Source organism: Typopeltis vanoorti, chromosome 17 (assembly GCF_054136105.1).
Source record: "Typopeltis vanoorti isolate ZY-2024b chromosome 17, IOZ_Tvanoo_1.0, whole genome shotgun sequence".
In the NCBI taxonomy this organism is placed as follows: Eukaryota; Metazoa; Arthropoda; class Arachnida; order Uropygi; family Thelyphonidae; genus Typopeltis; species Typopeltis vanoorti.
Window position 1 is genome coordinate 4,152,259 of NC_143565.1, and position 12,431 is coordinate 4,164,689.

General features: G+C 37.9%; 1 protein-coding gene across 4 annotated transcripts in view; it reads left to right on the forward strand.

Moving 5' to 3' along the window:
- LOC150097105 (sorting nexin-29-like) overlaps nt 1-12,431 on the forward strand; it is a 780,446-nt gene that overhangs the window by 430,609 nt on the left and 337,406 nt on the right. The window lies entirely within an intron of this gene.

Genomic DNA, 12,431 nt, shown 5'->3' on the forward strand with positions numbered 1-12,431 from the left:
ACTAAGAAACCATCATCATCATCATCAAATTCCTGACATGTATATTCAAGAGGTGTACAGCATATGATAGTACTACATGAAAAATTTACATCATTACTAACTTCCTATCTACAATTTTCCTCCAAATCAGTCTGTTACTTGTCAAGACTCCAACATTATCAGATCTTATATTTCTATCGTCTAAGGCACGTTGTACCGTATCAATTCACCTATATCTTGGTCTTCCTCTGGGTCATTTTCCTGCCAACCTAGCAGAGAACATTTGTTTTGCTAATCTTTCCTCGCCCATTCTGTTTAAGTGACCATACCACCTGAGATTAGCTCTGCTAACGCATTCCTGGATGATGACAATGTCAAGTTCTTTCCTAATATCCTTGTTTTTAATATGATATTGCCATTGATGCCATCTGTTCATACCTCTAATCTTTCTCGGGACTCTCATATCTGTGGTCTCTAGTCTTTGGTCAAGTGTTTTACTTCTGACCCAGCTGTCAGATCCATAAGTTAGAACTGGTTGGAACACTGTCTTGTATACAGGTAATTTAGTGTTCCAACTAATTTCTCCTTTATTCCATATGAATTTATTCAATTGACTTCCCACCAAACCAGCTTTGTTGATTCTGTTGTCTATTTCCATATTTAATTTACCATCTTCATTAAAAATCGTGCCTAAATAGCTGAAATGTTTTACTTGTTCCACACGTTCTCCATTCACAACGCAGTTGTGAATTGTGAAAGGTAGAATTGTTGACATTTTCAACAATTCTACCTATATTCATTGTCTTTGTCTTTTTACTGCTGACCTTCATACCATATCTATTACAACAGTTATTCAATTTAGTCAGGGAATCTTGCAAACTTGTAGCAGATTTATTTAGAAGTATAATCGTTCGCATAAAGCAAAGAGCTGACATTAACATCTCCAATTCTGATATCATGTTTAATACCACTTTCCTTCATAATATGATCCATATAGATAATGAATAACAGAGGGGATAATGTACATCCATGTCTCACACCAGATTTAACATTAAACCATCTTCCTGTACTTCCTTCAATTCTAACTTCTGACTTACAACTCAAATAAAGACTAAGTATTGCTTGATATAATGTCCCCTTCACACCATTTAACTGTAGCATATTGAATGGCTTCTCTCTTGGCACCTTGTCATATGCCTTTTCCAGATCGACAAAGCTTAAATACAGATCTTTGTTTTATTTCCATGCTTTCTCAACTATTTGTCATAAAGTGAAGATCTGATCATGACAGCCTCTATTTGGCCTGAATCCAGCTTGTTTTTCACCAAGCTTTTCTTCCACAATTCTTCTGAACCGTTTCTCAAGTATACTTGCATAAATCTTGCCAGGAACACTCAGTAGGGAAATACTTCTGTAATTCTCACATTCAGTTTTATTTCCCTTTTTATATATGGATACTATGAGAGCTACTCCATTCATCAGGAATTCTTCCCTCTGTTCAGTCCTTTTGAACTATGCAGTGCAGCCACTGTAAGACTTTTATACCACCATACTTCAACATTTCTGGTCGAATATCATCTACTCTATTTCCACATTTCATGCCTTTGATGGCTATTTCTACTTCAAGTATGGATATGTATTCCTGACTGTATGCCTACTGAGTGTTTTTTTACCACTGTGCTATCACTGCTTGTTTCATTTAGCAATTTTTCGAAGTAATTACTCCATACTTCCAGGATATCTTTTTCTCCCGTTTTCATGCCACCTTTATCATCTCTACCTCCTTTTACAGCCGTCTTTCCTCCATTTCTAAGCTTCTTCAACAACCTCCAGAATATCTTACCACCTTCTTGATATTTATTTTCTATGTTCTTGCCAAAGTCTTCCCGTGACTTTTGTTTAGCTAGTTTTACACAGTATTGAGCTTATTCTTGGAAAAATTGTCAAGAGGTAAATACAGGATTGGATAGATGAAAATGGGATACTGTATGGGGGACAGCATGGCTTTGTGAAGGGTAGATTATGCCTCAGTAACTTGTTCATGTTTTATAACAGAGTGATGGCTGAACTAGATAAGGGTAATGGGTTTACAGTGATTCTACTGGACCTTGCTAAGGCCTTTTGACAGGATACCACATGGAATTCTAATCAGTAAACTGCAGCATATGGGAATGGATATAGGGTTGGTGAGTTGGAGAGGAGGGTGGTTGATGGAGAATTAGTAATTTGATAAATACGATTATTAGTGTGCACATGGTGCCGATAAAAAGGGAAACAATAGCCTCCATATTGCCATCTTTGTCAAAAAATTTTAACATAAAGGAGTTTATTCAGTGTACCGTTTGTGAGATGTATGCATTGAGGAGAGCAGTTGGAGTCTGGTTAGACAATGAAAGTGGAGTAAATGTGTGCAGAAAGTGTAAGGAATGTGAGGATTTAAAGTGTGTTTCAGGTCGTGAGAGTGATATCGTTGTTGAAAGTCAGAATGTAGAAAATAGTGATATGAGAGGTATGAATAGTGATATTTGCGAGGTAGTACCAGATAGCTGTGAGAATGAAGGTAAAAATACACAACAAATGAATGAATTAACGGATAATAAAAATGATGAGACAGATGCAATGAATGAGATTGCACAGTTGCATGGAGCGATACATAGGGCCAATCGGCAGCTGGAGCATTGGTAAAAATGTTTACCAAGCGTACAAACTGATAAACGGCAAAGATATGATAAGAAAAATAAGAGTATGATCGTGGGTGTAAACAAAATGAAAGAGTGAGTGTTGTAAGGAGATTCTTTAGTAAGAGGTGTGATAGATGAAAGTTTGACAAAATCGTACCAACCTGGTGCGAGCGTTAAGGATGTAAGAGAGTCAATTAGAAAACAAAAGCAGAGGGTGAAATAACTGATAGTAGCAGGAACGAATGATTTGAAAGAAGACAAAATGGCTATGAGAGAGTATTTGAAGGAATTACTTGAGGTAGCAAAAGAGAAGAGTGAGAGAGCTAGGATGGTGAGTTTGTTACCGTGGTATTACAGTGAAGAGTATAGAAGGAGAGCCATTATTGCTAATGGCTTTATGCACGGATTATGCAGCAAGAGTGGTGTGGAATTTGTGGATGTGTGAAGTTAGTTCGATGCGCGAAAGGATTTATATAAGATGGATGGTTTGCATTTGAATGGATTTGGTCTACGGAGACTTAAAAAGGTGTTGTTGAATGACGTGGATGTGCAGAATCAGGGAAACTAGAGTTATTAAGGAGGGGAGGGAGTAGATATGCAGACTTTAGGGAGACAGTCGAGTGTAGGAATGTGTGTAATATGCCCAAGCGAGTACAAAGGACAACAAATCAGAATGGGATAGTTAGTGTAAGGCATCAAAAAAGCGATGGGACAAATGGGCTTCTGCAATTCATGTATACTAATGCCAGAAGTATTGGAACAAGAAGGAAGAATTTTTGGCCTTGGTTGGCACTTCCAGGCCACAGGTTATTGGCATTAGTGAAACATGGCTGACAGAAGATGATATAGCTAGTGGGATTGAATGTGAGGGGTATGGTGTGTTCAGGAGGGACAGGGAGAATAAAATGGGGGATAGTAGTGTTATTGATGATAGCTGATGAGCTGCAGCCATGGAGAATAGAAGTGGTACTGCAGGATAGAGAAAAGAGCACATTTGAGGTTATTTGGTGTTAGATTGAATCTAGCAGAACAAAATATACAATTGGGTGCTGCTATAGACCAGGGGAGGGACTAGATGGTGGAGATAGTATGCATAAGCAAATAGAAGAAATGAGTGGAAGGAGGGTAATTATTATGGGAGATTTCAACTATGCTAACATTGATTGGAGTGAGGAGAGGACACACAGGAGGAAGGAATTGGATTTTATGTGATTATTAAGGGATAACTATCTGCAACAGCATGTAATGGAAAATACTAGGGATCAGAGAGTGCTTGACCTAGTAATTGCATCTGAGAATTTGGCTGTAACAACTATGACCACGTTGCCACCAATTGGTGAGAGTGATCATAGGGTGTTGGACTAGGGAGGTGGCTAAATGTGTTGAATTTACAATTAAGACAGGGTACATGTGGAATTATTGAGCTGGTAAGTATGACAAGCTTAGGAGTTTGCTTGGTTCAGTGCCATGGCATGTAAAACTGCAAGGGCTGGATGTTGATAGTGCATGGAAGGCAGTTAAGAAGTGTTTGCAGGAGGCAATGGCTGACATACCCAGAGTCCGAATAATAAACCAAGTAGGGGTTAAATGGATTAATAACACCATTAAGCTTGAGCTGCAAAAAAAGAAACAACTGTGGAGGGAATTTAAGGAGAAAGATGACCGGCAGACACACGAACGGTATAAAGCGCAGGCCAGAAGGGTAATGAGTGTGGTAAGAAAAGCAAAAGCGGATTATGAAAACATTTGCCATGCAGGCTAAAGAGAATCCCAAACAGTTTTTTTGATATGTTGCAAGTAAAAGAAAAAATTTATACTGCAGAATGATTTTAAAGAATGCCAATGGTAGGGAGGTAACCGAATCAGTTGATATAGTGGAATTACTGAGCAAGCACTTTGCAAGAGTATATCATCCAGGTGGTGACATTGCAGGAATGAAAGAACCCACAGCTTATCTCGGGAATTGTGGTGAATGAAGTGGAAGTGAATAGTCTATTACAAAACCTCAATGTCGATACATCTGTGGGATTGGATGGTATACCAACTCGGGTCTTATATGAAGCGGCTAAAGAATTGTCAGTGCCCTTGACCATTTTGTTTAATTTGAGTCTCAGATCTGGGTTGGTCCCGAGGGGGTGGAAAGAGGGGAAAATAGTTCTACTGCATAAAGGAGGTTCCAAGACTGCTGTTGTATAATACCGACTGATCAGCATATCGGGAATCGTTGTCAAGGTCTTGGAGAAAATAGTCAAGAGGAAAATACAGGATTGGATAGATGAAAATGGGATACTGTATGGGGGACAGCATGGTTTTGTGAAGGGTAGATCATGCCTCAGTAACTTGCTCACATTTTATAACACAGTGACGGCTGAATTGGATAAGGGTATTGGGTTTACAGTGATACTACTGGACCTGGCTAAGGCATTTGACAGGATACCACATGGAATTCTAATCAGTAAACTGCAGCATATGGGGATGGATATAGGGTTGGTGCGATGGATAGGAGGGTGGTTGACAGAGAGATATCAGAGAGTGGTTTACTCAGGAGTAGAGTCCAAAAGACGGCCTGTGACTAGTGGTGTGCCACAGGGTTCTGTTCTAGGACCACTACTGTTCAATTTGTTCATTAACGATATAGGAAAGGATCTGAGAGGAAGTGTTCATTTGTTTGTTGATGATGCAAAGTTGGGTAGAGCAATAGTGAGTGCAGAGGATGTCAATATTTTGCAGGATGATTTGGATAGTTTGGAGGACTGGGCTAAGGAGAATGGATGTCAATTTAGTGTGGCATTGTGTTTTTTATTGTGTCAGTTGCTTTCTCTAAAGTATTAAAAAATTCCTCCACTTCTACCTTAGTAGAACCTTCTGTGGGACCATAGTTACAAATAAGTCTCTTTGTCCAATTCCCCATTCTGATATTTGCCCACATCGTTCTACTTGAGACTGCTTGCCATTCAAGAAGATTAGCCTCATATTTTGTGTTGAATACTATGGCTACTCCTTCTTTTCCTTGATTGTCATTGCCTGAATATAACATTTTGTATTTATTGCTCAGAAAGATCTCACCAGTTTTTGTCTTTTTTGTTTCAGTCACCCCTATTATGTCGATCTGGTACTTATGTAATTCCTCAGTTAGCTCCATTTCTTTGCCATTCAGGCTGCTTATGTTGATAGTACTGATCTTTATTTCTGGTGATGTTGAGTTGGAGTGTGTTTTCAGATTTGTTCCAGTAGCTGACTTTTCACTGTTTGCCATGGTTCCCTGGCGAAAACAACAGGTGCCTTGTTTAGCCGTGTGACTTTCCCGCCAGCATGAAATTTTGTCATGTTTACCATCATTTTGTATATTGGTTTAAGCCAATAAGAATACAATTGGTTGGCTAAATCCCAAATTGCCAGCCTATCCTCGTTCGTTCAGTATCCAGGTAGATACCCAGCAGGGTGCACCACGAGAAGGTGAGATTGGACATTAGATCAGAAGCCCTTGTTGTTTCTCCATATCTCTTTAAAGGCTATGTGGAGGTCTCGTCTCAGTTATACAGTTTTGACCCTTAAGCACCCCCTATTAAGAAACCTAGATGACCAAATATGGACACGGTAGTCTAGATGTGACTGTATCAAAGTCTTAGAGAGAGAGATAAAACAATCCGTTAGTGTGCTCTGTCCATGATTATCATCCCTTAATTCTTTGCCCTATCAATTTCCTGCAATTTACTTCTCCCATCAGTACACCGAAGTTGTATTTTTTTTATCCCAAAATGCATTACCTTTCATATTAAACTGACAACCATTATTCTTGTCTGTGCTACAGGATATCTACATCTCCTTTATTAACTATTTCTCTCTCTCTCTCTGAGGTTTTCACCGCTAGTTGTTTATTAGCGGTGAAAAAACCTATTTGCCCACACCTCACGTAGAGTGATGTGGGCAAATAGGTTTTATCACCACTAGTAAACAACTGGTTCCTTCTAGTCTTTCTCTGTATTGTTAATGTACAAATTAAGTAGCAGTGATTTAAGTATAGAGTCCAATTGTCCACACCTTCACTTTCCTTCCTTTTTTACTTTCCTCTCCATGTGAAGCACCTGTTTGTGGTGGAGGAACCACCAATGAAAGTACTGGTATTTTTCCTTCTTATTCTTTCACTCTGCTTTTCTTCCCATGTTTTTCACTCAACTTCTCCTGAGTCTTTTTTTTTTTTTTGCTATCCAGAAAAACAAAAAAGAGGGGGGGATCCTAGTAGTCTTGGATCAGTTGACTAGTAGGCTTGCTTTTAAGAATCTACATTGTCTCAGTGAGTTTTCTTGCCCATGTTCTATGGATAAGGTCTACAGCTTACTGTGATGCCAGTATAGTGTCCAGAGTAATCTTAGCACTCCACTCCTGAGCACAGTCATTACTTGCTGGAGAGTGGACATTCAAGTTCCAACCATGTGCAGAAACAGTAGATACATCAACCAAAAATCAAAATAAGAAACAATATTACTTACAAAATTACTTCATGCAAAACAGCTATTCAGGGATTACCAGTTATGGCTACCTCCTGCAAAAACCTTTTCTAGAGGTGACATATCAGACTGGAACTTCCTCGATGTTCCTGATGAGGTGATCTGCTTTGAACTCAAGGACCAAGGAGCGACAGCTATAAGAAGAATCCTCATATGTAGCGATGGGCATCTGGTTCCCATCAGGAACATCATTCTTACCTTTAAGAAACCAAAACCATCAACATCCAAGTAGGTTATCTCAACTGTCCAGTAAGACTCTGTATCCCAAACCCTTTGTGCTGCTTTAAATATCAGAAATATGGTCATTCTCAAACTGCTTGTTGTTGCTCAGCTATCTTTGCTTGATATGGTAGTAAGGATCATGAGAATAAAGACTGTAGGAGCAAAACAATGATATTCTCCAACAGGAAGAGAAACTACCCAGCAAACTTCTGAGCATGCGAAAAATGGAAAGGCGGTCCAAAAATTAAATACAGAATAATGTATTCCTTATCAGGAGGCAAAGGGACATTATACTGCAAATGTAGCAACTACATCTGCTAAAACTTCTTATGTCGAGAAGGCAGCTATAAAGAAAAATAAATAGGGATGCTGATATATATGTCAATTTTGTTTTCTCACAACTACCACATCCCTGAATGACATGACTTCCTTCCTATCTCCTTTGAATGAATCAAAAAGAAATATCAATATGCTCCTGAGGATATGACAAATGGTCCCATTACACGAAAATCTTCTTATTGTAAAAATAACAGAATGTGCACCACAGAGGATCAAAGACATGCCTCCAGGTCCTTTAATAGATGGCCTGTGAACAGTAGCATGATACCCCTGTTCCCCTCCCTTCCTCCACACACATACACACACACACACACAGGAAGATACAACAATTAATATACCAAGTATCCTAGAGGTAATTGATGGTTCCCACCAGTGAACCATCAATTGAGTCTGTTCACCCCAAAATTGTTGGAATAAATGAGACATGGTTAGATGAGGACGACATCCTGATAGGAATAGAGATGGAAGGGTATGATGTGTTTTGTTAGGATAGAATGGGTAAAAAAATGGAAGGGGAGGGCTATTGATGATAAAGAAAGAGTTATGTCCATACAAAGTAGAGATGCAAGAGGGAAATAGTGCCAGTGGTTTTGAGGCAGTATGGTGTGATATAGAGGCGAATAGAATGAAATACTTGGTTGGATGTTGTTATAGACCTGGTAATGTGGATGATAGTGACTATGAAATGTATAACCAAATTAATCAAGCAAATAAGAAAAGGGTGATCATTATGAGCGATTTTAATTATGGTAATATAGACTGGAGTGATGACATAGTAACTGGAAGTAAAGAAAATGAGTTTTTTGATTTTAGAGGGACAACTATCTCACAGTATGTAACAGAGGGCACACGAGAATTGAAAGTCTTGGATTTGATCATCTCATCAGAGGACGTAATTATAAATGAGGTGTCCAATCACCCACCAATTGGTGAGAGTGACCATGAAGTGATTACCTGGATAGTTGCCAGCAGTGTGAGAACCTCTTATAAAGGTCTTTCAATCTTGTGAATGAAAGACAACTGCTCTCACTCATGAAGAGATTGAGAGCAGTTGATGATGGGGAGAAGAGACTGACTGTAACTGAGCAAGAGGTGTATGGCGAGTTGAGCAAACTAGATGTAAATAAGGCTGTGTGACTTGATAATATATCACCACATATTCTGAAGGAATGTGCCAGGGAGTTGACTCCAGCCTTGACATATTTTTTTAATATCAGTCTTGCAATCGGTCAAGTTCCTAAGGAGTGGAAGGAGGGCAAGATTGTGCCACTTCATAAAGGAGGTGATAGAACTCCAGCATCAAACTATAGGCCTATCTGTGTGTGTCAGGTGTCGTGGTTAAGTTGTTGGAGAAGCGTGTGAGAACTAGGATCCAGAATTGGGTTGGCAACAATGGTATTATCTTTGGTGGACAGCATGGATTTGCTAAAGGGAGGTCATGTTTTAGTAATCTACTTACTTATTACAATAAGGTGACTGCTTCCTTGGACAGAGGAGAAGGATACACAGTAACATACTTAGATTTCGCAAAGGCTTTTGATAGATTACTGCATAATAAGTTGATAGTCAAACTAGAGCAGATGGGGTTGGATATTAGATTAGTGCATTGGATTGGAGACTGGCTATCTGATAGGTATCAACAAGTTGTATGGGGGAGCGTTATCCAGGAAAAGGAAAGTCACTAGTGTTCCCTCAAGGGGTCTGTTTTAGGGCCATTGCTGTTTAACTTGTACATTAATGATATTGGTTAAGATTTGGATGGAGATATTCAGTTGTTTGCAGATGATGCAACGTTGGGATGAACCATGAAGAGTAGTGAAGATCTTGTGGCCTTACAAGAAGACTTGAATAAATTGAGTGAATCGGCATGGGAATGGAGATGTGAATTCAATGTTGCAAAATGTAAGGTTTTAAAATTTGGGAAACAAAGATGGGATACAGAATTTATGCTTGGTGAGGATATATTGTCAGAGGTGGAGGAAATAAAAGATCTGGGGATGATAGTGGATAAGGATCTGAAATTTATTGGACACATTGCCAAAATTGTGAAGACAGCACAAAGGCTTTTAGGTGCAGAGGACACTGACTTGTAGAAGTAGGGAGATTCTTGTTCCATTGTATAAGGCTTTGATTAGGCCACACATGGACTGTTGTGCCCAGATTTGGTCACCTGGTTTTCAGAAGGATGAAGATATGTTGGAAAGGGTCCAGAGGCAACTGACTAAGTAGTTTCTAACCTGTGGAATGTTGAATGTGAGAAAAGACTGAGAAGATGCAATTTTCATATTTTGGCAGACAGGAGGAAGAGGAGAGATATGATTACAAGTTAGTAAGGGGTTGTTATAGGATCAATGTTGGAGAGGTTCTACAGAAAACAGTGGGAGATCAGGGGAGAACCAAAGGTCATCCCTGGAAACTGTATAAAGAGAGTGTAGTAGGGGAGTGAGGAGGAGGTTTTTTTCATGCAGAGTCGTGAATGATTGGAATGCATTACCTGAGAGTATGGTGTCTGCAGAAAATTTAAGTGTGTTTAAAGCACAGTACGATGAGCTGTGTGTATGATAAAAGGACCTCCCAGATGAGTCTTTGACTCCAATGGGGTCTTGGGTAGTAATAATAATAATAATAAATAGAACCATAGGTAAATTAAGAATTATAAACACATTAACACAAGAATATTTTAATGTTTACCAAATATTCAATCTGAAACTAACACACTATCCTCAGTGGCTTGATAGGAACAATTTTTACAAGGTTTTTCTTAATTTAATGTCACAAGTATCTCTCAAGAATGGAACGATAGGTAATCCAGGATCCTAAATCTAATATAACAATTGTCATGTTAAATTAGGACATTATTTTCACTGTAACAAAACTATCTATATGAAAGAATGTTTCTCTGATGTTGTCTTAAATATAGCTTTGATGTAGTTAATATATTTTATTTTATTTTATTTCATTTATTTATAGTAATTTTATTTTAATTTCACTAGAGGTCAGGCCAGTAAAATAACCGTTGATCAAACTATTGTCTCTTCAGCATACTATGTGAAATATAATTTAGCTTATCTCTGTATATATGTGTATACTCCGAATGTTGACTTTAATATTTAGGTCGAAACGTCGGGAAATGAAAATAATTATTTATATCACAGTTGTAGAGTCCATAATTTGCGTAAAATGAATGCTGATCACCATGTAACACTAAAGGAAAGAAATCAACTTCTACAATCCGCACACCCTCAATCTGTCCTCATAATGTTCACTCCACAGACCACTCACAATCTTGATCACTCTCCTCTGAATTCTCTCCACTACTTTCTCATCCTCAAGAAAACCAGGAGACCAGACCTGAGCTCAGCAATCTAGGTGTGGATGTATCAAGGCCTTATAAAGAGAAATAACAACTTCCTTATATCTGCTTGAAAGTTTATTTTTCACTTGGTTAGAGTATAATAAATTTAGTTTAATCCTTTATCCAAGTGTGAGCAAACAAAGTTTGCACCTGAAAGTATCTTCAGGACTGGGGTAAGGTGGTACAACACAAGGGAAACTCACTGAAGAGACCTCAATAAAGGTCGAAACTAGTCTGGGTAGTGGCCCTTCCCTTAATGCATAACATTAGACATATCCGCAAGGAGATGTGTTTTGCATTATAGGAGATACTGAGATAGGAGTGTTGGTAGCTTGCTCCACCTTTGCAATGAGTTACCCTGGTGTTGTACCACCTTACCCCAGTCCTGAAGATACTTTCAGGCGCAAACTTTGTTTGCTCACACTTGGATGAAGGATTAAACTAAATTTATTATACTTATATCTGCTTGTTAATGTGTTCTTCAATAGTCTTATGAGCAAACTTAGCAATATACCTTCTAAACTTACGACTGATATATTCATGTGAAACAAGAATAGAAAGATCAAAAATACAATAGATAACTACATGTGAATTGAAATCATTAAGAGAAGTAGTTAACAAAACAAAATTTGCTAGAGTAAAAAATGAAAAGATTTATGAAGAATGTCAATTACAACCCATAAACACATAGATAAAAATTCATATTTATAAATTTAGGGACACAAAAACACACGTGTTGAACAGATTATTTTATTAATTACTAATAAAATAAAACTTTTATTTTATTATTATTATTATTATTATTTATTTATTTTTTTTTTATCACTAGAGGTCAGGCTAGGGAAAAGTATTAATTAACTACTTAGATTTAGTTTACCGGTATACAGCGCATGAGCATTTAGCTTGGTTCCTTTACACTTGTATTCTTCCGATGATGACCTTGATACAGGGGTCAAAACGTCAAGTTTTATTTTATTAGTAATTAATAAAATAATCTGTTCAACACGTGTTTTTGTGTCCCTAAATTTATAAATATGAATGCTAATCACCGTGTAACCTTAAAAGAAAGAATCAACATAGATAAAAAAGTGATGTTTGGAATGGAATCAGCATGTAATAGGATGGACCCAAAAAGAATAGCTAAACTAGCAAGAGACTGGAAACCAAATAAAAATACTAGTTGGTAGACCAAGAAAGGCATGGACAAACTGACTGCATTGAAATATTGGAGATGCAATAAGCTGAAGCTTAACGCAAGAAGAAGCATATTTATGCATATATATACAAGATCCAGCAGAGAAGTAATGAGATTTTTTTATCGCAACAATTCGTATTACTACCAATCCA